At 40.8% G+C, this 6,000-nt stretch overlaps 1 protein-coding gene across 2 annotated transcripts in view; it reads left to right on the top strand.

Moving 5' to 3' along the window:
• Positions 1-425: 425 nt before the first annotated feature.
• The window catches only part of LOC139620094 (oxysterol-binding protein-related protein 2-like), a 28,621-nt gene continuing 23,046 nt past the window's right edge, over positions 426-6,000 (top strand). The window contains exon 1 of one of the 2 annotated variants that reach the window (XM_071475281.1): positions 426-549. The gene's annotated coding sequence lies outside the window, so the exon portion shown is untranslated. Of the gene's footprint in view, positions 550-4,492; positions 4,515-6,000 lie in introns of those variants that run through there. The other variant, XM_071475284.1, reaches the window with a different exon arrangement.

Raw genomic sequence — 6,000 nt, 5'->3', positions numbered from 1 at the left:
AGAGATAATGAGGGGATGTCTGGAATATGAAACCATCAGGGTGTGGTGTTCAGTGGCCACCTATGTTACACAATCCACCTGACTTTATGTTGGCCCCGCTAACGTGAAATATCACCATTAACACAAAAAGCTTCAAAATACTTGTGAGGGAAAATCATTATTAACTTAACTTAATAACTGAGCTAAAGAGGTCGAATGTCACAAGTCCAGGCTAATGTTTATCTAACAAAACTTAATATAAATCCATATTTTGTGAGTCGGTGATTGAAGGATTAATAACATTAGATAAAACAGGTAAACCAAAACATTTCAAACTACAAGGGAAGTATTGCAAATTGGTTTACATGATCATTTATTTACTATCTGTATTGTTATTGGTCAAGCGTTCCGTGTGTAACATCTGATTGGCTGCGGACCATGTCTATCATTGATCTAATCCCGCCCCCACTGCCAGCGACTTCCGCCTCTGTGTCAATCCGAGGCTGCACAGTAAATTACTGCTCATCTCTCTGGACTCGTCAAAACATTCCCCCTGCACAGACCGCCGAGGTAAGACGCAAGACATCTCACTGCTCTGTTTACGGCCTCCTGCTGTCTTTTCACGACCTCTAATTTCGCTTTGCCTTGTGTGTACAAGGAAGGTTGTTAGCTGTGCTAGTTAGCCACCTTTTTTTTGTTTAGCCCGCCCGCTAACGTTAACGCTAGCTGTCAGAAAGCTCCCTGACGTCCTGTCACAGTTCGGACGGTCAGCTTGGTGTGTTGTTGTTGTTAAGGATGAACTGAACCCGGTACACTTATTTACTTACCTTGCTCTCAACTGAAATTGTCGCCGAGGTTAAGTGAGTTTTAATTTCGTCAAGCTAGTTCAACTGCCAGACTGTTTGCGCTAATGTTAGCAAGCAAACAGTTCACGGTAGCGTATTTGGGATGGGTTCTCCTTACTGGCACTGAGGTAACAGTTATGTAGGGAGATGTTAAGTTGTCAGTGAATATTTTATTAACAACACACAACTCGACATTTGAGTAATACATTCGGTATATGCATTTTACTACTGTTGGGCTCTTTCCAGTATATTAGCAAGCAATACTAGTGTGTTATCTGGTATAACAGTAGTACGACTGTTAGTTCTGTCTAAGGTGAAATGTAAGAGGCACACCTAAAGCCAACCCCCCCCGAAAAAAACAAAAAAACAGATGCAGGTCAGATGTAGAGCACTACTGTGTGAAGCCCTTCAGGTTCACTAAGGTGTAAGATTTCTAAACCAATACCTGGATCCCCACAGCGCCACTTATCTCAGTCAAGGTGTAGTTTAAAGTCACCTCCTATCGTGTTTAACTGCCTCAGCAAACAGTGGGAATGTTCCCCTGCCTGTTTGGCTTCTTACTGCCGCCATCCCCATTCACATCTGACTCGCAGGACAGACTAAACTAAAAGCTTTGTCCTTTAAAGCTTGGTGCACTGGAGGTCATTGACACCAAGGTTTGCACTGACACAGCAGGCTGTTTATCTGCTCTTCCTGACAGACATATCCCTCAGAGGCACTGCTGCTGCACTGCTGCATCAACTGGCCTCTAACAGTGATGATGCCGGGAAAAAGTGCTTACACTAAGATAGATGCACACTCTTATCCTGTGTTTTGGTAATTTAAAAATGTTTTGACTACCACTTGGGAGAAATTAGGCATTGAAGGAATTCACAATTTTGAAGGAAGACACTTGCCGATTTTATGTTACATGAGACATCAAGCTGTTCTCTCTGGTATTACAGCTCCAGAGAGAATGGCCTGCTCCATGTCATTTTGTCATGTGTCTTCCTCCCTAAGGTGCTTCAATTACCTCCTTAGTTAGTTGCTATGCTGATGGTCTCCATTGGAAAGGGAAGCCTCACATTGTATTGTCAGATTGCCTTCCTCCCAGCAGAACAGAAGAGTGAGGCAGCCATGCATAGACGAGAGATTTCTATGCGTGTTGATGTGGTGGTGAACACCTTAAAAGATTTTTCAACTCTGCAATATATTTTTTGAGATCTGTGGTTAAATTTAAGGGAACAGGAAAGAGATTTTGCAAGGCATGTCCTAAAAGCCAGGTTTCAACATAGCTGAGAGGAATGTCGCAGTAGGGGTAGGACAAACACACACTAAAGGAAATGTAACATGAGTAGACATGAATTAGTGAAGTTGTAGTTGTTTTTTTTTTTTTTACATGAAATGTATGTTTTGGCTGATCTGTCATTGGCTGATAAACATAAAATAATGAATAAGGCTGTAAGGGCAGATTAGATGTGGAGAAATAATTACGGTACATCTCCTGTTAACGTGTGTCTTGCTACGTGTTAAATCCTATCTTGTCTATACTGCACAGTAAGGAAGGGTGTGAAGCATTTTAATGTAGAGATGCTCATAGGTTTCTCAAACACTTTCGCAATTGCATAGTTTATCCTATCTTTTTGTGCGTCTTATATCTGCAGCGTGTTGGTTGCCACATGGGGATAAGGCAACGGTTGAGCTAACACCAGTCCAGGCAACCATCCAGGCAACAGAGAAACAATACTGTATTTATAATTTATAACAGAGAACAGGTAGCCAATCAGGAGCCTGTCTGTTGCACAGCCTTTGTATTGTTTTGCTCTGCTTTGATTGCCTTATGGTCTTAATGAGTGCACATTAGTCAGCAGGGACCAGAACAAGCCTGCTACATATGCACCATTATAGCAGCATGCTGTTGGCGAATAAAAAATAAGTAATAAAGATATTGATCAGTTACTATATTTGTGTTTATGTTTGTCAAAATGTGCAATCATGGTAATTTAAAAATGATCTCTAAAAACTTAATTCTCTAAATCTCTGCTAAAGATACTATTGTGTATTTTGAAGGGTAATTTGGGATCCCAGTTTAGATGCAGCTCTGCTTGTGTTTTTGAACATAGAAAAAGTAAAGGTTCATAGTTGGTTGGTTTAATTCTGTGTAATTCCTGTCTGCAACTAAAGGTGGATTTATTTTTATGGTTGGGCTGTGTGGTGGGGATGTGGAGGTTTTCTAGCTGCAACTGATGTGCTCTTCCTTAACTACATTATTTGTAACTGCGTGTCAGGGTTATGGAGGACCGTACTCAGATTGCAAGAAGTGTGATTGGTCAGCTTTGTTTGCTTCTTGTTTTCTCCTCTGTGTTTCTTGTTCCAGTAGTGTTTACTAGTAGTGAAATTATGGTGAAGACAAAATTAGCAAACACAAGTCACTCAGCAAGCTGAAGAAGGGCTCAGTATTGTTCTCCTTACCAGTAACACCAGACTACAAATTATTCTGTCATCTGTCTAAGATGCACCGCAGCACAAACTGGCTGAAAGAATATAAAAACAGTTTGCTTTGAAACAAACTATCTAAAATCAAAGTATAGTCCTGATTATGTGCAACTTAATAATCTAGTATCTTGGACCTGCTAAAGCAGTCTACAGGTTAAATCTTAGGTCATCAAAAATCTCTTGCACACCTGAATAGTGTTCGTGACAGGTGTGTTTCCACCTCTAACAGGTTAAATATTAAAATGAACCAGAGACCATCATGCAGTGGAATGGCACCAAATATGACGCTTGTCAACATGTTGACATTGTGACCCATGAGTACTCAGTAGTCATTACTACATTATTGCACGAGAACTCGGTACACATGGGTCGGACTGCACCCAGCTTCAAACTCGGCCTTCATTTTGATCCCAGTTACACACCTGTAAAGTTTTATAACTGTATCTTGCACGGTTATGATGCTGTTGCTGTGACAAAATCCGTCCTCAGGCAGACAGACACCTGCCAAAGTACTCTAAACCACCTCTGTGGTAGTTCCAGCTACAGTAGATGTCTCCAGGACAACTTTTGGCCATGAAGACACACACACACACACACACACACACACACACACACACACACACACACACACACACACACACATATTCACACGGTGAAAACAATACCCTGTTGTCACAGCTGGTAATCATAAATCCATTCCAACACAATAGATATCTTGAGCATGATGACCAGAACACCACAGCGCAGAAGCAAAAATCCAGCTAAACCAGATTTTCCCAGTTGAACCAGTCACGCACAATGTTGATCACGAAACTGGCTTTTGTGCATGTGTTTTATTCACAATTAGTCAGACTGTGTTTGTGTTTTAGGGTGGACACGTTAAAGAAGTTTCGAGGCAAGGTGCTGCACAGCCTTTTTGTCAATAAACATCAGTAAAATCAAGAATCATCCTAACAGGTTTGACCTCTGAGCAGGTGTCGCTGGAACGTGCTGACTCACACGACGCTGAATGGCAGTTTGTGTATGTGTGAGACTGCGCTCAGCAGTCCTGCTCAGAATGAGTCTTTTTTTTCTTCCCAGAGGGTTTACGCTGCGTTCTAGCAGGAGGAACATGAAGAGGGCAGATTCATCACTTCAGGAAGAAGCAGAGACACAAAGCAGTTTGGTTTATCCTTTAGGATTATCCTCTTCATGGGGATTAGACTTAGTTCTTGAGTAAGACAAAAGAAATTGGAGATACCACTGCAAAAAATACTTAATCTGTGACTAGCCTTGATGATTTGAGCTATTGTTTTCATTTGGTGACAAAGGACTTGACTTACATTTAGCCTTTCAAAGTCTTGTTGTTGCAAGACTTTACAAGTCATTACTACTGATAACCTTGTATTTCTTTGACTTTTACATTTTTATGGGTAAGAATGTGAGCTAAAGGGCTGAAATCTCAATATCGTGTGTGTGTGTATGTGTGTGTGGTCGGGTGGGACATTGTTTATCTCTTTTGTGATTTACTTCCTGGGCTGTTGTCTTCATCCAAGGCTGAACGTCTGGTGCATGTAGAGGTTGCACGAGTGTCTCTCTGACTGTCTTTGGTGGATTTGTTTTTTTGTTTGTGCTATCTTAATTTTGTCCCTTGTTTTTTGTATTAGTGTGAAGAGAAACAAAAGACGCGAAAGGGTGACATTCTAATTTATCACTTTTTTCAACCGCAGCAGTGTGTGGTTTAAGCTGATCAGGTGAATTGCTGTAGTACCCTATTAGTTTTATTTTCATTTTGCTGAGCAGTCGTGAATGTAGCCACCGGTGCAAGTCCTGTCTGCACAGACCAGGATAAATGTTGTTGACCTTAGCACTTACTTTCTCTAGATCGTTTCAGTCAGTTGATGTACTTACAAGGTTAGTCTTGTGATTGAGGTGGAGTAAATTAGATTTCATACTTGTGATTGTGCACTAATGAAATTTTTTTTGTGGGCTATTGACATTTAAACTCTAGTGTGGTAATGATCTTGTGATATGTACTGTACTTCCATTTCTGCCCTCACTCAGCACTGTTGTGTCTCACTACACATGATTTACATTAGAGGAAGTTTTAAAATAGCAGCTCATGAAAATAAGTCGAGTTGTATTTACTTTATATATTGCTACGATACAGGTTGAATCAGTTGTTTGGTGTCCTGCTTATTAAGTTTGTTTTTCCCCACATTGTCAATATTGTTTCATGATAAAAACTGGGAGTCTGCAACATTAAGTTACTTCAGAGCTTATTTAGGTTTTGATGTTTCCTTTTACTGCTTTGTATATGGTATTTCTTGATAGTTGATTTCCTGAATGTTAATATTTAGATATCTAGACATTATGATTGAATAGTGCTACTTCAGCCTCTCTACATTTGTACTACACATGAAGAATTTACCAGTTTCTTGGCTTTAGTTGACCTACATCTGTCTTTGCAGAGTACACAGTCTCCTAACACTCATATTTCACATAAAGTTCTCTCCTCCTCGGTCCTCATTTTCTCCTCTGCACAAATGAGTGCACAGACAGTAGCCACAGCAAAATGCCGCTCTGTGTTAGACTCCCTCTGACACAGTGGCCTGTCTGTGCTTCTTTTTCCTACATTGCCTCTCAGGCTGCATTCACATCCTGCCTACTTCTCTGGGACTGGCAGATCAAACCCCTTCCCTCCATCCCAACCTTAATCCTC

Source organism: Trachinotus anak, unplaced genomic scaffold (genome assembly GCF_046630095.1).
Source record: "Trachinotus anak isolate AG129_WGS33_773 ecotype Australia unplaced genomic scaffold, CSIRO_AGI_Tana_v1 ptg000004l, whole genome shotgun sequence".
Classification (NCBI taxonomy): Eukaryota; Metazoa; Chordata; class Actinopteri; order Carangiformes; family Carangidae; genus Trachinotus; species Trachinotus anak.
Note: the sequence above shows the minus strand (reverse complement) of the source record. Positions and strands in the feature narration are given on the sequence as shown.